Source organism: Sorex fumeus, unplaced genomic scaffold (genome assembly GCF_029834395.1).
Source record: "Sorex fumeus unplaced genomic scaffold, SorFum_2.1 ptg000044l, whole genome shotgun sequence".
Classification (NCBI taxonomy): Eukaryota; Metazoa; Chordata; class Mammalia; order Eulipotyphla; family Soricidae; genus Sorex; species Sorex fumeus.
In genome coordinates, this window is record NW_026606101.1 from 26,552,691 (window position 1) to 26,576,097 (window position 23,407).

The 23,407-nt window shown below is 40.4% G+C and overlaps 1 protein-coding gene across 6 annotated transcripts in view; it reads left to right on the top strand.

The window, feature by feature from the left end:
- The window catches only part of PLCB4 (phospholipase C beta 4), a 444,937-nt gene that overhangs the window by 148,445 nt on the left and 273,085 nt on the right, over positions 1-23,407 (top strand). For all 6 annotated transcript variants that reach the window (XM_056121270.1, XM_056121275.1, XM_056121273.1 and 3 more), the window contains exon 2: positions 17,675-17,734. The gene's annotated coding sequence lies outside the window, so the exon portion shown is untranslated. The remainder of the gene's footprint in view (positions 1-17,674; positions 17,735-23,407) is intronic.

Below are 23,407 nucleotides of genomic sequence, written 5' to 3' on the forward strand. Positions count from 1 at the left end.
TTTGTGTTAGACCTGGTCTGCTCCCGGTTTCACTTTTCAGAGTCCCAAGAGATTTGGTATGATTCTTCACACTACTATCTCGTACTTATCACTTATTTCTGTCTCCCTCTGCACACATTCCAAATGTCTGCCTATAGGAAAACATATCAAGACTTAGAGTTTCATCGTTCTAAAGAATAATCACACGAACATAAACTGGTATTTTAATCACTCCAGATAAATGGGAAAGTGGTGTTGGTATTGGTGACAGCAAAACTTACAAGGGTTTGAGGGTCATTAAAAATGTTCAACTTTGAATTTAGTCTATAATTTTTAGTTCCTGAAATGCTCTTAAAGAATTGTTTATTAGAAGATACAAAAATATTTTTTGATGTTCTTGTTTTGGGGACACATCCAGTCATGCCCAGAGATTACATTGAGCTTGATGCTCTTGTATCTGCTAAGGGAGGTAAGCTGGGGATCAAGGCCAGGTGATCTATATTTACATCTGAAATATGTATTCCAGAACTTTGAGCTACCTTTAAAAACAGAAATAAATTGCTTATTACTGTTTATCTGTAAATTGTAGTTTACAGATAAACAGTAATAAGAAAAATAAGAAAAAAATTCAGGCTTGTCTTTACAGTAGCCAGAATCCGGAAAAAACCTGAGTGCCCGAGAACAGATGACTGGTTGAAGAAACTCTGGCACATTTACACAATGGAGTACTATGTAGCTGTTAGAAAAGACGAAGTCATGAAGTTTACATACAAGTGGTACTACATGGAAAGTATCATGTTAAGCGAAATGACTCAGAAAGAAAGGGATAGACATAGAAAGATTGCATTCATCTGGGGAACATAAAGTAACAAAATAGGAAACTAACACCCAAGTATGGCAGAGATTAGTACCAGGAATTTTACTCAATGACCCGGAGGACAACCACACATGTTAGGGGAAGGGGGAGCTCAGAAAGAGAAGGGAACACCAAATAAAGGGTGTTGGGAGGTTCCGCCCACGATGGGAGAGCATGCTGAGGGTAGACTGTTGACCAAGCATGATTGCCACTCAATGCCTCTTTTGCAGACCATGGCACTCAAAAGGAGAGAGAGGGAAATGCCCTGCCACAGAGATAGGGTGGGATGGGGGCTGGGGGCGGGAGGGGATGCTGGGGTCCGTGGTGGTGGGAAATGCGCACTGGTGGAAGGATGGGTGTTTGATCATTGTATGGTCGAAACCCAAGCACAAAAATGTGTAAGTCTACAACTGTACCTCATGGTGCCTCACTATTAAAAAATAAATACAATAAAAAAAAATTCAGGCTTGTGTCATTGAAGAAATTTTCTCTCCCAATGATATATAATCAAATACCTGCCCAGGTTTGAAGGGTTTCATTTTGAGTCCTCTTTTTGTAAGAGACTTCCAGAAAGCAAAGATGTGTCATTTTAGAGAACATGTGCCGTTAGTATAAAGTACTTTTGCATCCCAATACGAGGGCAGCCACAGCCACATGAGGTCTTTGAACACTTAAAATGTGAATTGAATTGAAATGTACTAAAAGTAAAGTAAAGGCCCTCCCGTTGATCATCGATTTGCTCGAGCGGGCCCAGTAACGTCTCCATTGGAGACTTTGTTGTTACTGTGTCTGGCATATCGAATACGTCACGGGGAGCTTTCCAGGCTCTGCCGTGCGGGCGAGATACTCTCAGTAGCTTGCCGGGCTCTCCGAGAGAGGCAGAGGAATCGAACTCAGGTCGGCCATGTTGGCTGCGTGCAAGGCAAACGCCCTACTGCTGTGCTATCGCTCCAGCCTATAGTCATAAAAAAATATACCTTGATTCAAAGACTATAAAATATGTCAATTTTCTGGCAATACTACCGAAAGCATTGTATAAATTCAATGCAATCCCTATAAGGATACCCATGACATTCTTCAAAGAAATGGAGCAAACACTCCTGAAATTTATATGGAACAATAAGCCCCCACGAATAGCTAAAGCAATTCTTGGGAAAAAGAAAATGGGAGGAATCAACCTCCCGAACTTCAAACTGTACTACAAAGCAGTAATAATTAAAACAGCATGGTACTGGAACAAAGGCAGAACTGCAGACCAATGGAACAGGGTTGAATACACTGACATCTCCCCTCAATCATATGATCATCTAATCTTTGATAAAGGTGCAAGTAATGTGAAGTGGAGTAAGGAAAGCCTCTTTAATAAATTGTGTTGGCATCACTGGACGGCTACATGCAAAAAAATAGGCTCAGAACTCTGCCTAACACCATGTACAAAAGTAAGATCAAAATGGATTAAAGACCTCAACATCAGACCAGAAACCATAAGGTACATTGAAGATAAAGTTGGCAAAACCCTCCATGACATTGAAGCTAATGGTATCTTCAAAGATGCCACGCCACTGGCCGAGCAAGTGAAAACAGAGATAGATAAATGGGACTATCTTAAACTAAGAAGCTTCTGCACCTCCAAAGAAACAGTGACCAAAATACAAAGACAGTCTACAGAATGGGAAAGGATATTCGCCGAATACACATCTGACAAGGGGTTGATATCCAGGATATACAAAATACTGGTTAAACTCCACAAGAAGAAAACATCCAACCCCATCCAAAAATGGGGCAATGAAATGAACAGAAACTTTCTCAAAGAAGAAATCCGAATGGCAAAAAAGCACATGAGAAAATGCTCTACATCATTAATCATCAGGGAGATGCAGATCAAAACCACAATGAGATACCATCTCACACCTCAGAGACTGGCCCACATTCAAAAGAACAAAAGCAACCGATGCTGGCATGGATGTGGCGAGAAAGGGACACTCCTTCACTGTTGGTGGGAATGTCCACTGGTTCAGCCCTTCTGGAAAACAGTATGGACGATTCTCCAAAAATTAGAAATTGAACTCCCATTTGACCCAGCAATACCACTCCTGGGAATATATCCCAGAGAGGCAAAAATGTATAGTCGAAGTGACATCTGCACTTGTTTGTTCATTGCAGCACTCTTTACAATAGCCAGAAACTGGAAGAAACCTGAATGCCCAAGAACAGATGACTGGTTAAAGAAACTTTGGTACATCTACACAATGGAGTACTATGTAGCTGTTAGAAAAGATGAAGTCATGAAATTTACATACAAGTGGTACAACATGGAAAGTATCATGCTAAGCGAAATGAGTCAGAAAGAGAGGGATAGACATAGAAAGATTGCATTCATCTGGGGGATATAAAGTAACAAAGTATGAGATTAATACCCAAGAATAGCTGAGATCAGCACCAGGAGGATTACTCCATAACTTAGAGGCCAGCCGGGTATCCTAGAGGAAAGGGCAGCTCAGATAGAGAAGGGAGCACCAAATAAAGGATGTTTGGAGGATCCTCCCAGGAGGGGAGATGCATGTCGAAAGTAGACTATGGACTGAACATGTTTGCCACTCAATGCCTCTTTTGCAGACCACAACACCCAAAAGGAGAGAGAGAACACAGGGGATTGCCCTGCCACAGAGACAGGGGGGGATGGGGGGATGGGGGTGGGGGGATATTATCCATGGTCGTGGAAAATGGGCACTGGTGGAGGGATGGGTATCTGATCATTGTATAATTGAAACCCAAGCACAAAAAATTGTAAATCTACAACTGTAAAAATAAATAAATAAATAAAATAAAGGGAAAAATAAATTAAAAAAAATTAAAAAAAAAGAAAGTAGACTATAGACTGAACATAATTGCCACTCAATGCCTCTTTTGCAAACCACACTACCCAAAAGGAGAGAGAGAACAAAAGGAAATGCCTTGCCATAGAGCCAGGGGTGGGGTATGGGGGGTAATGGGATACTGGAATCATTGGTGGTAGAGAATGGGCACTGGTGGTGGGATGGGTACTCAATCATTTTATAACTGAAACCCAAGCACAAAAACTCGTAAGTCCATAACTGTACCTCATGGTGTTTCATTAATAAAAAATTGAAAAAAAAGTCAATTTTCATTTTGAATGCATTAAGAAAATTCTACAGGTACTGTGCTTAATATAGTGTTAAGAATAAATTTCCTTTTCTTAAATTTAAATCTCCAGATTATTGTAAATTCCCATGCAACTGCAAAATATAATACAAAAGGGTCCAGATAGAGTACAGCAGGGAAGATGCTTGCCTTGTACCTACCAGGGTTCAATCCCCAGTATCCCATGGTCCTTTGAGTCTTGTCAGGAATTCTTTCTGAGTGCTGAGCCAGGAAGATGCTCTGAGAACAGCTAGGTATGGCCTCCCAGAAAAAAGCGACAAGAGAGAAAAGGAATACAAAGGAAAATCTAGTTCCCCTCATATGCCGTGTTATAAAGCTGTGATGCCCACTGTCGTGACATTGGCTTTGATGCAATCCATTGACTTTATTCTCCAGTTTTTTGTGCACTCATATAAGTTTTAATTTGTGCCTGGTATGTGTGTGTAGTTCTGTGAAACCATATCACTTGTATAGACTCCTTTTACAGCCATAGCGAAAGTTCCATGAGATCTTTCCAATTGTATTATTAATATTTTTTTTTGTGGAGTAGCATTTCCATGCTTCTTAAATGATACTTCTGGGGAGTTTAAAATTGCATATATTACTCACTTTTGTGCTTTCATTGTATTTCTATTGATTCTCGTGTGTGTTTTTAATCTTTGTTGGGAGTAATCAACAAGCACATTTTCATAAAATTCTGGGCTTTCCTAATTTAAGTGGTGCATTTTGTTCTCTGAATCAGTTTGTTTGGAAATGAACGAGGGCACAGAACCTTTCATAGTCATTTCAGGAGAGTAACACCATTTTAGCTTCCTCCCACTGCCACCCACTCTGTGTTTTGGTCAGTTTTTCGGTAAATACCTTTGTATTTCTGCCCACAAAGGAGACTTTTCATAAGGTTAGGCAGCAAGAGGGGAGGGAGTCTTGCAGTAGCTGCCAGGATACTCAGTACACTGATTTGAGTCTAATTAAATGGCTCATATTTATCTGATATTTTCCCCCTTGGGAGATTCAGAAACTTTTTTTTTTCAATTTAATCTTCAAAAAAGAAACCAGCTCAGTTAGCTTATGATAGAAGAAGCAGGACACAGGGACAGTTCAGAACAGATTAGAACTGAGGTAAAGATAATACTATTTTCAATTAAAATTGTCTAGGGAAATTAGGTAGGCAGAGAACAATTACCTGGGCTGGCATTTCTCCAGTTTTCTGCAACGAAGACCCTGCTTGAATCTTCTAAGGGATCTCTGATGACCACAAGGCAGCCAGAGACTTCCAGGGATATGGGATCTGAAGTGAATTTGAGTATTCTGCCTGCAATATGCTGTGATTGTTAAGTCAGATTTGGAGGCCAGAGAAATTCTAACAGATCAAACCTCACAACACCCATAAGAGATGCCAAACAGCGTCATTAAGATGAGGTGTCTGTATGTCATTCTGAATTCACCCTCATCCCAGTCTGGGGGGCATAATTTCCCTTACTTTACTTTATGGAGCTCTGTGTTTGTGTGTGTGTGTGTGTGTGTGTGTGTGTGTGTGTGTGTGTGTACACATGAGCGTGAATATTTGTGCATGTGTGATTGTGCATTCTGTCCTTTTTTTTTTTTTTTTTTTTGCTTTTTGGGTCACGCCCAGTGATGCACAGGGATTACTCCTGGTTCATGCACTCAGGAATTAGTCCTGGCGTTTCTCAGGGGACCATATGGGATGTTGGGGATTGAACCCGGGTCAGCCTCGTGCAAGGCAAACGCCTTACCCGCTGTGCTATTGCACCAGCCCCTGTTCTTATGTTTTATAAATGAAACTATTGTACTTCACAAAACATCATAAAGTGAGATGTCTATGAAAAATAATAAATACATAAAGACACAAATACACACAAGAAATTTCATATGTAGAAATATGCAAAGATATTGTTACTTATAAACATGGGCTCTATTTATCATTAAATATATGTTTCTTTCATTTTTTTCTATATGAATGCCAGGACAGGTGAGCTGATATGTAATCATAGGACAGTATAGAGAACTGATTAGATTATAGTTCTTATCTCTGATCTCCTCAAACATAGAGCCCTGGCATGGTTATAAACACCTTGCAAATACTGGGAAAGATCAGGAGTAAATGGCACCAGACATGTGAGCTTATCCAACCTACTTAAATAAATGAATCATTGAGAGTAAATGAGCCTTTTGTGCAAGTGCCATGATGTAACATTGTGCCCCTTACCCCAGCTCTCTCCACTGATCCTTTCCTGCAACTGCTATGAATGGTGACCCCTAGTACAAGCTTCCCCTGTCTGGGCTGGATGGAATTGATGAATGGGTTCTGATTACTTAGGGGAAGATTCACTTCCTTTGAAATAGAAAGGCAGTCAGTGGATTTTCATCTTTGTTTCTAGTGTTAGCTTTTGCTTTGTTACCATCTTTTAAAAATCCCTCAATATCTAAATGAAGGACGGACAGTAGTAAAGGATTTTGAATGAGTGAAGAGGAAAAATGATTCAATTAGATTTTTCTCTTCTCTCCTTCCAGAGAATGAAAGTGGGTAGAAGAATGCCTGAATCATTTTCTTCCTAATGAGAACTTCATAGATTTGGTTGGACAAGACTGTTGTTAGTACAAAGGGTGTTTTTCTGCAAATTACAGAAGCATTCCCCTTCGCGAGGCGGCAGCCCCACTCACCTGTTGACCTTGGACATAAGCCAGATCTATTTGAGTGACGCGCACATGCACCTGTCCACCACCTTGTGCTACATGATCAGTTCACAAAGCGACCCTGTTCCACTCCTTGGAGCATAGCTGGGACATAGGCAGACGTGGTTCTTAAGGTGAAGGTACCTAAACCAGGACATCAGGCATTGAGTTCCTGGTCCTCTGTTACTTGCCCAGCGGCTCTGGACCAAGGATACTCCTACTGTGTATAACAGTTCCTTATCTGTTAACACACTGATACTAACTGAGATTTAATAAGTGAACATTGAGCTTTTGGTAGCATTTTGAGTGGTTTTTCATAACATCCAATACAAAATATATTATTTAGGTTCTGCTTGGGCCCAGGGATTGGGGTTCGGGATGGAAATACCTGATATTTGGTGGTGGGAAGGTGTAATGTTGGTGGGATTAACATTGAGAGTAGCATCAAGACATAGTTATTTCTCAGTAGTTGGTCTTTATTGTAATCATTATTTGCTTTGATCCTTCTGAACCTAGATATTTTTGCTCTCTAACCAAATGCTATTTTCTTTTTCTTCTTCTTTTTTTCTTTTTGGGTCACACCCGGCTATGCACAGGGGTTATTCCTGGCTTTGCACTCAGGAATTACTCCTGGCAGTGCTCAGGACCAGACATGTGAGCTTATGGAGGACCATAAGGGACCATATGGGATGCTGGGAATTGAACCCGGGTTGGCCTCGTACAAGGCAAACGTCCTACCTACTCTGCTATCTATCGATCCAGCCCTATTAATTTTCACTATGTTTTTGGCTGTTTTAATAGGGGCTACAACCAGTGGTATTAGACCTGGGTACCAGTCCCATTATACTCAATCCTATAGTATGGCCCTGCCAGTTCAGTAGTTAGGATCCAGCAGTGCTTGGGACCACTAGGTTCACACTCAGTGATACTCATGAGCCATTCGAGCTATACTTGGTGGTGCTAAATACCAAATACTTTAACACTTGGGGGTATGTGCTGAGGATCATAAGTAGGGCCTGACACATGCAAGGTATTTTTGCTCCACCCCCTTGAATCACATCCCTGGCCTCAAACATGGTTTTGAAGGTGCATTTCTTAGAAAAAAAACTCACCTTTTTCTTCATCCAAAGGAAACTCCTAATATGCCTTGTGCATATGTATGTACTAATCATATCTTTAATTATCTTTATCCTTTTTCTTCAGATATTAGTGTGGTTATGCATGTGTTTTGTCTGTGTAACTTTTGAATACCTAAGTGAGTTGAGTGAAAAATAATTGAATTAGTTGACACCATGGGGAAAATAAGGTATAATTTAAAAAGTTTAAGTCCATGAAGTTCTTTGGATTCTTGTTTTGAAAAGAAAGGGTTTTGCTGTTCTTGTCAGTATATGAGATATGTCATTATCATAATTATCTTTTCCTCCTCCTCCTTCCAGTTTCTTAAGGTTCCAGCAATGCCTTACAAGGATTAAAATTTGGTGGAATACATGGGATCTGAGAGCTAGATAATGAACTCGAAGAACATTAATAGTGAATAGGATAATCATTTAAAAATATCTAGTTTAACCTTTTCTATAATCTACTGGCCAGTTTTGCTTGACATGATTGGAGAAGAAAAGTACATGAGGAACACTAGCTTGTGCTAGGTGCGTAGGTAGCATTCTCAGAAAGCTCCAAGACTCCCACCTGCTGCTTCACACCCTGTGTAATCCCCAGGACTGTGACTGTGATGGCATGTCATCTTGTAACTAGGGATGGCATGTCACTCTTGTAACAGGGATATATTACTTGACACAGTTGAGTTCAAAAATGAGAGTAGCACAGAAAGTAAGCATCACACTCGCCTTGCAGATGGCTGATGTCCAGCAACACATCTGGTCCCCCTGACCCCTGCCCGTCATTATATTTTGGAAAGCAGTCAGGAGTAAGCCCAGAGCACCACCTCAAAGCAAACAAGAAAAACAAACAAACAAACAAAATCCAGCCACTCATTTTGTGTTTGTGTGGTGGCAGTGCGGGGGTTGGGGGGGTCGTGCAGGGCTGGCAGGGGTTGGGGGGGGGCATCTTCTTAATACACAGTGCGCCCTCCAATGGAACTGCAGAAAGGTGCAGAGAGGGAATCTCTTCAGGGATGATTCTCTATCACTGTTTTGAAGATTGGGGGGGGGGGGGGGGTGACAGAAGGTTTGAGTAGCATTTTGGAGCTAAGAGTGTCTCCCAGCTGTCAGTCATCAAAGACATGGACCTTAGTCCTATAAATGCAAAGAAGTGAGGTTGACCAAAAACCTGTGTGCGTGTACAAGAGAGTAGTGACTAGAAAAGTGTAGCAAGCCTATCTCTTCTCTTTCTCCTTCTTTTTCTCTCTCTATCCTTCCTTCCTTCCTTCCTTCCTTCCTTCCTTCCTTCCTTCCTTCCTTTCCTTTCTTTCTTCCCCTCTCTCTTTCTTCTCTCTTCCCCCTCTTTTTCTCTCTCCCCCCCTTTCTTTCTTGTGCTCGGGGCTTGCTCCTGACTGTGCTACTGGCAGGACTCCAGGGAACATAAGTGTTGCCAGGGTCAAACCTAAGTCAGTTGCTTGCAAGGCAAGTGCTTTACCACTGTACTATCTTTCTGGCCCCCTGACAAGCATTTTGAGTTTTAACTTTACAAGACTGTCCAGCTTGAGTTGGAATCCAAGAACTGTACATAGAATACCTGCAAGGTTTGAGAGATAGTACAGTGGGTATGGTACTTGCTTGCACATGGCCTAGCTAGGTTCCCTTGCACCCCATATGGTCCTCTGAGGCCAGGAACAAAATCCCCACAGAATCTGGAGTTAGTCCTGAGAACTGCCATGTGTGACCCAAACGACAAAGGAAAAAAAAAATTCTGACCTGCAGTAGTACTAGCTAATAAATGTGAGTTGTTTTAAGCCAGTGAGTTTGTGGCAACCAGGCAAGGAAATGTAGGTGGGTAATTGCAAAGCTATCATCATTATTTTGAGGCAAAAAATGCATGAAATAACTCGTACTAAGCTCTTATAGAAAGCTTCAGGTTGTACATTTTAGAGACAGTTAACCACAGTAAGTGACAGATGAGAAACTATAACTTTTCTGGGCAGAGTTTAGAGCATTTTCTCAAAGTGACACTTTTAGACATAGGAAGGAGCAAACAGATGGCTAAATTGCTCTCTTACTAGACATTTATTGCATGAGAGTCAAAGAAAATTATGTGGAATTGAAGGGAATCCCCATCATGCCAGGCTGATGTTGACTGTTGACGTCTGCCTCTGATGCAGGCTTCAGGGACTCCTGAGAGAGAAGTAGGGGGGTGGGACACAGGTAAGGGGATGATCTGGGTGGAGGTGGGGACTGTGCAGAATTTTCAGCTGGGACCCCTACCTCTGCTGAATTTCCATGACACTCTAGGTTCACGTTGCTGAATCTTTCAGATCTCCAGAGGGGCTTAAGCTAGAGATGTGCATGGAATCTCCCAGTTAGAAAGATTTCCATGGCCACACAGACACATGAATGGACCAGAGTCAGCCAGGCCCACCTCCTCTCGAGTGCAGCCTACAAGGAGTCACAGTATGTAAGCAGTTGGGAAAAGTTAGAGAACTGGCACTTAGGGAATTCACTGCCCTATCCTCAGTATTAAGGGCTGGAGCGATAGCACAGCGGGTAGGGCGTTCGCCTTACAAGCGGCCAACATGGCCGACCCGAGTTTGATTCCTCCGCCCCTCTCGGCGAGCCCGGCAAGCTACCGAGAGTATTCGATATGCCAGACACAGTAACAACAAAGTCTCCAATGGAGATGTTACTGGGCCCGCTCGAGCAAATCGACGATCAACGGGAGGGCCTTTGCCTTTACCTTTACCTTTTATCCTCAGTATTGAAAACATCATCTGGTATGCAGTGGGAAATTAAGTATTTGTTGAGTGACCCCAAAGGGACATGATCGACCATAGATGGCAATATTAATTGTAATGGTATTGATAAAAATGTTCTTAAGATCCACTTTTAATGTCTTGACGTGGTACCATCTGAGCTAATGCAGTGTCATCTGACTCAGCCTCACACCTCCCTTTTTTTTTCAAATTTTCAATATTTTATTTTTTAAGTATTTAAATATTTCAATTGGAGAATAATTATTTTATCATAATTTTTTCATTTTATTTTTTTTCTTAAATCACTGTGAGATGGACTATTACAAAGTCGTTCATGATTGGTTTCAGTCATACGGTGTTCCAACACTCATTCCTCTACAGTGTACATTTCACAGCACCAGGTTCCCTCCTGCCAACCCCCAACTCCCTCACACACCCAGCCTGCATATCCCTCTCTCTCTCTCTCTTTCTCTCTCTCTCTCTCCCTCTCTCTCACTTTTTCTCATTGTGGTTTGCAGTACAGACACTGAAAGGTTATCATGTATTTCTTTTACTTACTTTCAACACATCTGAACCCTGTTTGAGAAGTTATTAACTATCGAGGAGATCAAAGTGGGAATCTCTCTCTTGCTAACACTGTCCTCGAATTCTCCCATCTCTCATCTCATTTCACTCTAATCCGACATGGGTTCAAACATCCCCTGGATTTCACAGGTACGACTGTGGTATCAGGCAGGTGCAGGCAGGTCTTTGAGACCACATGGCTGGTTTATGACTGTCCTCAGCTTTGCCCGATCACCAGGCCTTTGCCCATAGTTGGTCTTGCTCCTCAGATGGGTCCCACAACCAGTAGAGTCAGCCTCACCTGGTAGATAGTTAATGTGAAATTGTCAGTTACACTTCAGACTTGTCAGAGATTGAATTTTAAAGCAGATGCTTTGGTGTTTTATATCAGAGTTTCTCAGTTGTGCCTTTTGGTAGCCCTCAAGGACCCTGGATATTACAAGAGACATTATGTAAATGGGGGTGAGGCACAGCATGAGAATAGGGGACCACCTGGGGGCATAGCTCAGGGACAGAGCGTTTGACCATAGAATAGGGCAGAGCATTTGACCACAGAATAGGGAACCAACCTGGAGGGCCTTTTTTTTTTTTTTAAATTTTATTGAATCACTGGGCCAGAGCGATAGCATAGTGGGCAGGGTATTTATTTGCCTTGCACATGGCCAACCAGGTTTGATTCCTCCTCCCCTCTCAGAGAGCCCAGCAAACTATCAAGAGAATTCTGCCCACATGGCAAAGCCTGGCAAGCTACCCGTGACATATTTAATATACCAATACATATTTAATATACCAATAAAACAATAACAAGTTTCACAATGGAGACGTTACTGGTGCCCACTCGAGAAAATTGATGAACAACAGGAGGACAGTGCTACAGTGCTATTGAATCACCGTGAGATAGTTACAAGTTTTCACGCTTGGGTTATAGTCACACAATGGTCAAACACCCATCCCTCCACCCATGCATATTCCCCACCACCAATATCCCCAGTTCCCCCCCTGCCCTACCCTCTCCCTGCCTCCATGGCAGACAATATTCCCCATATTCTCTCTCTACTTTTGAGTGTTATGGTTTGCAATACAGGCACTGAGAAGTCATCATGTTTGGTCCATTATCTACTTTCAGCACACATCTCCCATCCCGACCGATTCCTCAAGCCATCATTTTCTTAGTGATCCCTTCTCTATTCCAGCTGCCTTCTCCCCTCTGCTCATGAAGTGGGCTTCCAGCTATGGAGCAATCCTCCTGTCCCTTGTATCTACTGCTCTTGGGTATCAGCCTCATGTTATGTTATTCTATACTCCACAAACCCCGTTTCTTTCTGACTCATTTCACTTAGCCTGATACTCTCCATGTCTATCCATTTATAAGCAAATTTCATGACTTCATCTTTCCTAACAGCTGCATAGTATTCCATTGTGTAGATGTACCAAAGTTTCTTTAACCAGTCATCTGTTCTAGGGCACTTGGGTTGTTTCCATATTTTGGCTATTTTTGTGAATAGTGCTACAATGAACATGTAGGTACAGATGTCATTTCCACTGTGCTTTTTTGCATCCTTGGGATATATTCCCTGAAGTGCCAACCTGGAGGACTGTTGTAATGGAATTTGTGTGATCAATCACACCAGAAACATCTTTAAGTAACAAAGTAAGGAGATTTAAGCATTTAGCATCAGGATGGTCCACAGCTAGGTTATCACCGGAAATGCAGCCCCCGAACGCTTTTTATAGGTGTTTTCCTGCAGTCATTGCAGAGATGTAACAAAGAGAAGAAGGACACAAGAATAGAGTTATTTGAGTGGTTGCTTTATCACAACACACAAGTTGCATTAAGGGAGGAGGGACACAGCATGGACACAATGAACTGAGGGGAAGCTTGTTGCTGGGAACCATTGTGGTGGACACATTCTGTTTTAGGTCCCATATAGACATATATTAATTTACTAGTAGTTTTGGTGGCCTTGCTCCAGTTCCCGCTAAGGTAATAGGTGGGTTTGGGTCCTTTTGTTCTGTTCTGAAGCGTATCTTACGATTTATCATGGATTCATCTCTACTCGGTTCCCAGAATGGGTCACACAGAAATTCCACCTCTGGCTGCCTCCTGGTGACTTGTGCTTAGTTACATGCTCATATTTCTATGACAGTACATCAAAATGATGCATTTCTTAATTCCAATGGTACAGGGAGAACAGCTCATACTCAGCAATTTAACCTTTACATATCACAGAATACGAGGCTACAGGAAAGATCAGAGGGGTGTTGTGGTTGGAAAAAGCTTGAGAAACTCTTGCTTATATACAGGTTAAGGTTTGAGAAACACTGTTCTACTCCACTGCACTATAAATAAGTTATTTATTCATTAACTCCTATGGGTTTGGTTAAGCTTGTCTTTCACTTGAACTAGTCGTCTTTTCCACTTAGAAATATTTGATTTAAAAAAACTAACGACCCTATGGCAATATGGTAACATGATTATGATAAGTAGAATAAATAACTTTATTTATAGCTATCTACTTAAGTTAAGTGGGAAAATGGTACCAGTTTTCCTAAGTAGAAGTGCTAAGCTACTTGCACTGCACATTATCTCTCCATGTACCCTTGTTAAATAGCTATTTTTCTGTAAACTCTATTATTAATAATAAACTGCAAGAAACTGTAAAATTTCTTTCCATGAACCATTGATGATATCGTGTATCACTTTGAGAAACAATGTAGGATACATTGTATAAATGGTGATGAAGTCTTCCTCACGCTATCCCCCCAACATAGGGTTAAAACAGTGTCCATCGATAGGGGAGTTTGTCTCTCCATCCTTAGCATCTGCTCTCCATCCCACGACCTGCTTTACCCCATGCAATGTTAGCAAATGTGACAGAGCAAAGACTTGAAAAGTGCTTGAACTCTGAGACTGTCTCATTTGCAATTCTTGGAATCATGAGACCAGCATGTGAACCAAAATAAATGCTTATTGATTGAAGTCACAAAAGTTTGAGGTAGGTTGTTATGCTGTACAAATTCACTGCTATGTCTGTTCTATAATATTTGTTGGCAGAACAGTAATTAATTGTCAAATTTAGTAGATCAGAGTAGAGTAGCCTTTGTTTTAGTAATTTTTCCCTAGTTTTTCTTCACTTGAAAACAAATTCCCAAGATTGAATCTTTTGGAGGGTTTTAATTGAAAGACCCTTTGGGTCTATCCAATATATAAAAAATGACAAAAATCTGGTAATGACAGCTCAAATATTTGTCGGATTTTTGTTTTTCTTTCAATAAGAAAAACTTCACCCTTGCTGCATTAAGATAAGCTTGTATCTTAGAGTGTAGCAGCTGTCACTAAAAGTCACGTGCAGTAGGATGTACTTACTCTTATGATTTGGAAGCAGTTCCATGAGTGTTCTCTTTGTTGAGGGAAAATTCAACCGTGAATTTCCCCATCACAAGGAATCCCATGGAGAATTAACAATAGTAATTCTTTTTTAAAAATGTAAATATTCACCACTCACTGTTTCTTTGAAGAATGTGGGTAAGTGTTTTGTCATTTTTGTCATTTTGAAAGAGGAGTGTGAATAACTATTTTGTCATTTTGCTAGACTGGCAAGTCACTGAAATGCAGCCTCTTCCCTAACTGCTTTAATAAAATATCGCTTATGTAGTGTAAAATTCATCCACTGAAGATTTCTGATTCAGGGACTAGAGAGATAGCTTAAAGGACTGGGGCTCTTGCTTTGCATGCTGGAGTTCTGGATTTAGTCCTGGGTACTGTGTGGTCCCCTGTATATCACAGAGAATAATTCCTCAGCACTGTTGGGTGTGGCCCAAAAATCAAAGAAAAATTCAAAATATGAGTCAAGGGTTTTGTTTGGTAAGTATATTTGCACAGAGTTGTACAACCATCTACCCTAATCTGAATTTTATTATTCTGAAGGGGAAGTTTCTACTACAAGCCATCACGTAGCCTATATCCCCTGCTGTCCCGCCCTACACTACTGTCAGTCTTGTTAGATTCTCAAGTCTTTGTACATTTGTCATTGAAGGCACCATACACTATGCTATTTTTCATGAGCAATTACTTTCAATTGGTGTGCTCCCAAGAAGGCTCGTGGTGTCTGGTGGGCTGCTGTATGGTGCCAAAGGTTGAATTCAGTTCCTAACACATGCAAAGCATATACCCTAGAATGCTGAGTATTCTCCCTGTCCTCATTGTTTTTGCTTAATGTTTTACCAATTTGCCTTCGGTATTTATGCTTTGTTCTCTTTTATAGCTAAATAATATTCTACCATATGGATAGTTTACAGTTTGTTTATCCACTTATCAGGAGCTAGACATTGAAACGATGGTCACATTTTGGCTACTCTGCTCTGAAAAAGTACATCTGATTTTTTTGTGTGGACATATGTTTTCCATGGCACATACTTAGGAGTGGAATTACCATATGGTTATTCCAAGTTTAGTAGAATTATTGTATGGTAATTCCAAGTTTAATCATTTGAGAAATCATCCCATTGAATATTCTTGGCACTCTTATGAATGAAAAACAGCTTTTGTTTACTCCAGCACTAATAGAATTTGGGAATAGAGGATTTCATTTATCAATTAAGTTTTCTTCTTGTACAACAGAAGCATTCTTTGTGAGACATCAAATATATACACAAAGAAACAACGTAGATTATACGGAACTACACATAAACCCATACATTCAATTGTGAACATAGTTTTCACTTTACCTAAGGTTTCCTTTACACCCCTCAACACCTCAAGTAATATTAGAATAAAAGATTTGGTGGGTCTGGGACTTCTTTCAGATATTACTGTAACACCCAAATTAGTTAGTTACATTAGCTTGTAGCTAAATAGTTCATGACCAGGCTGAGCAGTTCATGACAAGGCTGTTTATATCCTTCACTTTTGTGTAATTCAGATTTCAACATTGGCTTTCCCAAATGTTGTGATGTCCTATCTCTGTACCAAATTAGAAAGGTTTGTGAGACAGTGCATCAGTTTTATGTTGGAGAGTCATTAGGGAGTTAAAGAAAAGGAAAAGCATTTGTCTAATCTGTAAGTTTTTACTAACAAAAAGACTTGGGAAGCACGTGGTTACTCAAAATGAGGAGCCTGTCACAGCAAGGTCATTAGTTACTGGGTTTTTTTGGAGCTCAGCCTGTTTCACAGCCCCAAGAGGTATAAAACGGTTATATATATAGTTTAACTTCGCAGCTCTACTTAGGCCACTTAATTAATCTTTCTGCAATGATTTATTGAACACCTATATGCTAAGCATAGTGCTATGTGCTGGGGATATGCATAATGGTTCTCAATATGCCCATAATTCCTTTCACCATGAAATTCACATCTCATATGAACACATCACAACATATGTGACTATAACATAGAAAATGCTGGGAAGCAGCAGCAGCCTGAAGACCGAATATGGGTCAGGGAATCTGCGTTTAAATAATAACTTAAGTTATAACTTCTCAGCTCGTGTGTGTGTGTGTGTATGTTTGTGTGTGTATATGTTGTTTATTTTTGGTTTGGGGTCATACCCAGTGGTATTCAAGGCTTACTCTTAGCTCTGTGTTCGTGGATCATTCCTGGTGGGCTTGGGGGAATTCTGAGAATGGAACCTACTTGGTTCTCATAATAGAATTCTGAGAATGGAACCTACTTGGGCTGCATGCAAAGCAAGTGCCCTATCCACTCTACTATCTCTCTGGCCTTGAGTTCTCATTGTTTTAAAGACAGGAATGTTCACAGCTTATCCATTTATATAAAGTTTTTATAATATTGAGTATAATAGGGAATTATTTGGAGCCTAGGTCATCATAGTAAATATTCACTCAATGAATAAAGTAAGTGTATTTGATACTCCGTTTTCTTTAATTCTATATCTTAGAAAGAGAATGTTTCTTTCTATAGTGAGTATAGGATGAATTGGATTATTTTCCTAAGTACAAATGCAATAAACTCATGTGAAAATATTGCGTAATGATTCTATGTCAGGTAAAATACAAAGGTATCTTTTCACTTCTTTTCAATATCAGAAATAGAACATCAGATGAGAAATGTGAATAAACAGCTTGTTAACACATACTGTGCCAAAACACACATCAGAGCTAGTGAATATGCGTCCCTAGTTTCAATTCTGTGGCAAATATTTCCTGTCTAGCATTGCTCCTTTTTGAAACACTTTTTTTATAATCATAGGCACTAAGAACATTTTTCTATTATTCAAAAAAAAAGAATGATTGTATTCTTGAAGATTTTAGATACCCTTATTGCTTAATTTTTTCTTAATTGTTTTTATAGGTTAAAGGGTTGAATAGTAGATTAGCAACGTGCTGGCAGGAACACACAAACCCTGTAGATTCAGTGCAGTATTTCTCTTATCCACTTAGAAACTAATGTCACTAATTTTTTAATGCACGTTTCTCGTGTGGTTTTTAAAGATATTATCGGTTGTGATTTTCAAGTGCAAAAGGCTATTCCTTTCCATGTTAATTCTGTAAGTGCTTTCCATTGATTTCTTTCTGCTCTGCGTCTGCTTGTTTCGCAGAGGCTGGCACTGTGAGACACACTAAGTGGACTTCATTTGCAGCTGGTCCAGAGCCGCCTGGTGAGTACTTTGTACCTTATGGTCGTGATGAGTTGTGCAGGTCTAAAACGTTAGCTGTCAAATTGACCTCTTCTCTCACACTGATACATCACCTGAAATGTCTCTTAAAACCAAATCACGTGGGGCTGTAGCAGTTGTACAGCCGGTAGGGTGTTTGTCTTGCCTGCAGCTGACGAGGACTTGATCCCTAGCATCCCATACGATCCCTTCTGCCCCGCCAGGAGTATTTCCTGAGTGCAGAGCCAGGAGTAATCCCTGAACATTGCTGGACTGGGCCCCCCAAAACAAACATTTCACTCGGTGATGTGACTTGGTGATAGAACACATGTGTAACGTATTGAGGCTTGGGTTGATTCCAAGCACTATAACCATAAAAGCAAAACAAACGGTTTACAGGTCTTTCCTTGATGTGTTGGAACAATAATCTGGTATCAAGTTTGTTCATCCTGTTCGCTTTGGACACTTCACTTTTATGTTTGAGTTTATCCTTGCTGTCTATGGAAGTGTCTGTGTTTAGTAAGCATATAATGTGATTTATATTATTTTCTGAAATTCCTTCCGAAGAGAAATGCATGTTACATGTTCTTTAGTTCTCTGTAGATTAAAGATTTTCCCAAGTGTAAAATATTGCAATTATCAGATAGAATCTAGTCTGTATGTTTTAGAATTATTTGCAGAGATAGTTTAAATAAAATCTTCCAGTGTACCGCCAAAGTTCCACATTACAGACCTTTAAAGACATGCTAATCTGGGAATCTGAAGTTTCTTTCTTTTGATAGCTAGCTCATTTTACTTATAAATTACAGCTTGCCCATGCTTCTTTATTCTAGAACAAGAATTTTAGTAAATGTGATTTTTGTTTTCTGATACTTTTTTTCTTCAAGTTGCTATTTTCTAAGTGCTGCCATAAGGTAAAAAAGAAAAAAAAGAAAGAAGAAAAGATATGAAGTTGGTCTGGGTATTATATCGTGGGATAAGTAATCATTTTCTTTCAGATGATAGGTGGACTTCAGCTTCCTGTCTGTCACACCAGACACCTCATTTCTTTGTTCTTTTTGAACCAGGCCTTTGGCCTTTCTGTGAAGAGAGGGAAAACCTGCTGTGCAGCCTAACACATTTTAAGTGATCAATACTTAATGATGGGCTGGAGTGATAGCACAGCGGTAGGGCGTTTGCCTTGCACGCAGCCAACATGGCCCACCTGAGTTCGATTCCTCCACCCCTCTTGGAGAGCCCGCAAGCTACCGAGAGTATCTCGCCTGCACGGCAGAGCCTGGCAAGCTCCCCGTGACGTGTTCGATATGCCAAACACAGTAACAACAAAGTCTCCAATGGAGACGTTACTGGGCCCGCTCGAGCAAATCGACGAACACGGGAGGGCCTTTACCTTTTACCTTTTATTTAATGATCAAACAAGGATATCAAGAAAGTAGATTTATTATTGAATGTTCCATTCATTTTTAGTAAGGTGCAGTATATTTCACTGCTCTCTAAGGAGAACTCATAAACCATGTCTTAGCAGGCAAGCCAGAGTTGGGGGCTGGGGGAACCTGAATAATTCTCCAGAGATTTTAAATCAGTATAGACATGACATCAATCTTTATTATGTTTCAGGATATTTTCTCTGCATAATTGTACCGGGTCGGCCATGTTGGCTGCGTGCAAGGCAAACGCCCTACCGCTGTGCTATCGCTCCAGCCGACCCGAGTTCGATTCGTCCGCCCCTCTCGGAGAGCCCGGCAAGCTACCGAGAGTATTCGATATGCCAGACACAGTAACAACAAAGTCTCCAATGGAGACGTTACTGGGCCCGCTCGAGCAAATCGATGATCAACGGGAGGGCCTTTACTTACTTACTTACTTACTAATTGTTGTACCATCCTTTTCAAAGAGGCCACTTTTCTTTATGAATTTTTTATTTGTTTTTATTTGTTTGTTTTGGGGCTACACTGTGAAGTGCTCAGGGCTCACTTCTGCTTTGGTATTCAGGGATCACTCCTGGTATTGCTCTGGTGACCCAGAGATCAAACTCGGGTTGGCCCTGTGAAAGACAATCACATTACCCACTGTACCCACTCTGGCCCCAATAAAAGATTATCTTTTTTTGTCATCTGTATTATAAGTGGGTACTATGAAATATTACGTGGATGGCAAAAATAGATGGTTGATTAAAGAATCAAACAATAGAAATTATAGCTTTGTCACCAGAGAGATTATGCAGGGATTATGGAGCATTCCTTGAGTTCAGTTTCCAGCACCACATGGTCCCCCAGGCATCACCCTGAGGATTCTGATCATCATGGTTTTGAAGCCCCCTAAACAGTGCGAGGTTGACTCATGTGATTTCCCACACTTCAGGGCACTGGCAACACAACATCACTGAGTCCTCACATTGAACCCCTGTCCCAGCTGGCCCCATAATGACCAGGAGGGTCCCTGTGCAATGTCAGCACTGCTTGGAGGCTCCTAAATAAAAATAGAATAATTAAAGAAAAGAAAAATTGTTTGATATTTCAAGACTCAAGGAAAATTTGTCCATATGAAGTAGTAAAAATGTTTTGATTATTTTACATTGATTTAAAAAAATGTCATTGCCTGCATGGAAAATTGCATTGGAAAATATTGATTTTCAAATTACAATGTATATAATCAATTTCATTTGATTGTTTTAGTCAGTCATTTGAAGAAGAACCTACATGTTGTATGTGGACTCCTCTTCCTTCCCTATAGGACCTGATTAGACATGGTGACCACTAGGTTTATGAAATTTATCTCTGTATTTATACTCCAAATTCTCAAGTATAGAATTCTTGAATATAATGTACTGAGATTTTAAGAATGTTGTATGAAAAACCTAATTAAAAAAATAATGTCCTCCCTGCCACAGAGTCAGGGTGGGATGGGGGGTGGGGGATGGGAGGGATACTGGGATTCGTGGTGGTGGGAAATGGTCACTGGTGGAGGGATAGGTATTCAAAATAAATAAATTAATTAAAAAATAAAAAATAATGTCTTTCCATGATGAAAACTGGAATCATCTAAATCCTCAAATCTGAACTGTTTTATCTCCTTATGATTATCAATCTGCTTTTTTTTAACTTTTTTTAATTGAATCACTGTGAGCTACAGTTACAAAGCTTTCATGTTTGAATTTCAGTCATACAATGATCAAACACTCATCCCTCCACCAGTGTACATTTTCTATCACCAGTGTCCCCAGTGTCCCTCCCTCCCATCCTCCCCCTCCCCCTGCCTTTATGGCAGAAAATTTCCCTCTTACTCTCTCTTACTTATGGGCATTATGGTTTGCAGGACAGATAATGAGAGGCCATCAGTTTGGTCCTTTATCTGCTTTTAGCACGCATCTCGCATCCTGAGAGATTCCTCCAACTGTCATTGACTTAGTGATCCCTTCTCTATTCTAGCTGCCTTCTCTCCCAGCTCATGAGGCAGCTTCCCAATATGGAGCAATCTTCCTGGCCCTTGTCTCTACTAACATTGGGTGTTAGTCACATATTATGATGTTTTATATTCCATAAATAAGTGCGGTCCTTCTATGTCTGTCCCTCTCTTTCTGACTCATTTCACTTAGCATGATATTCTCCATGTCCATCCACTTATAAGCTTTCCGAACAACTGTGTAGTATTCCATTGTGTAGATGTACCAAAGTTTCTTTAGCCAGTCATCTGTTCTCAGACACTCAGCTTGTTTCAAGATTCTGCCTATTTGTGAACAGGACTGCAATGAACATAAAGGTTCAATCTGCAGTTCTGAGTATACTTTAGTTCCAAGTGGCTTTGGTGGCTTTTTCAGACCTATTGTAACAATAGTATGTTGTCAGAAAATATTTTAGTGCTTGTAATGACTTAAGGCATATTTTAGATCTTGCTTATTTATATCATAATCAAATTAGCTTCTTATCAGTGTGAGACATCAATTCCTAAAGTAGAAAATATTTACATAGAGAACAAAATGACTATGTTGTCTTGATTTATTCTTACTTTTCTATTTCTAGCTTCAGAATGAGTCTTGGTAGAGAGGAATTTATTAGTCTAGTCAAACTCAAGACTATCTTCAAGTTTCATAAATAGAAAGAAAATAACCATGTGCTCTTCCCCTGTAGTTGGTGGAGTTACTGTTTTTGTTTTTATGAGGTCACACCTTGTGGTATTGGAGTTTGAGGATCACAGGGTCACCCCTGGATGTGCTCACCAAGATATATTATTTTTCAAAAAATTTTACCTTACATTGAATGTGCTTTCTTTCTTTATGAATGACTTTTTTTTTATTAAATACTGATAGTGTACAGAATAACACACACTTTACAATGTTCTGAGTTGTACATACTTTACAGTTTCCTAAACTACAGAACTTTAGTGCCAGATGAGAAGCTCACATTTTCACAGTACATTATCTTTCTTTTTTTTCTCTCCTTTGGAAAGTTACTCTCCTTTGGAAGTTATATTTTCTCTTGACTCCTTTTATACTTGGGATTATTTATGTTAAATCTAACCTACCTTCTAGGATTGTTGTAATGTTTCTCAGGGGAAAATGGTCCTTCTTGCTTATTAAATTAGATAGAATAAAGGAAACATATTTTAATCTTGATGTTATAGAATCTCCTACCTGTGGTCCAAAATTCTATTTTGATGTTTTTTAAGAGTCTCTCCATGCATGACAAGAGGTTTTTTAATGAGGTGTAGGGGATGGGGGACAGTTGATATAATATGTTTGATATTTTCTAAATGCAAAGTGGTTCCATAGTAAACTTTATAATGGAATTTCATTGACAGGGTCCTTTTTGTTTTTGTTTTGGGGCCATATCTGGTACTGTTCAGGAATTACTCCTGGTGGTGCAAAGAGGCTATATGGAATGGCAGGGATGGAAATCAGGTTCCCCCACCTTCAAGGAAAACACCCTACCTGCCACACTATCTCTTCAGTCCTAGTCAACAGGCTCTTAAGTTGAGCTATTCAGAAACAGACCTGAAATGTTGAGATTTATTCACAGGTGTTTTATGGAGGCGGTGCTCCTAGAAGGAAGTAATGAATTGGAGAAGGAAAAAGAGGAAGGAAAGAAGCCACAGGGAGGATGATTCACAAAGTTTAAAGTTCCTGTCTCCATCAGATCCAAGACACAGCTCTGGAGCAAAATTGCTCCTGAGATTATGTTCCCTTTGATCAAGGCTTTATTCATCCTGATCTTTATCTTTGTCCTGACTTTTATATCCTGCATTGACCATTGACTCTGAGCTGCTGGGAAGGGACTGTATCCTTGGGAGCACTGTAGCGTTTGCATCAACAGGTGAAGCACTTTTCATCATTGAAGTTACTCATTTTAAGAATTTTGTCTTGCCCAGTACCATGCTGTATTAATTACTACTGACCCCCAAGTATGTAGCATGGTAGCACGGTGCTCCCGTTGTTCATCGATTTGCTCGAGCAGGCCCAGTAACATCTCCATCATGAGACTCATTGTTACTGTGTTTGGCATATTGAATACGTCACGGGTAGCTTGCCAGGCTTTGCCGTGCGGGCGAGATTGCCCTGTGGACGAGATACTCTTGGTAGCTTGCCGGGCTCTCCGAGAGGGGCGGAGGAATCGAACTCAGGTCGGCCATGTTGACTGCATGCAAGGCAAACACCCTACCACTGTGCTATCGCTCCAGCCC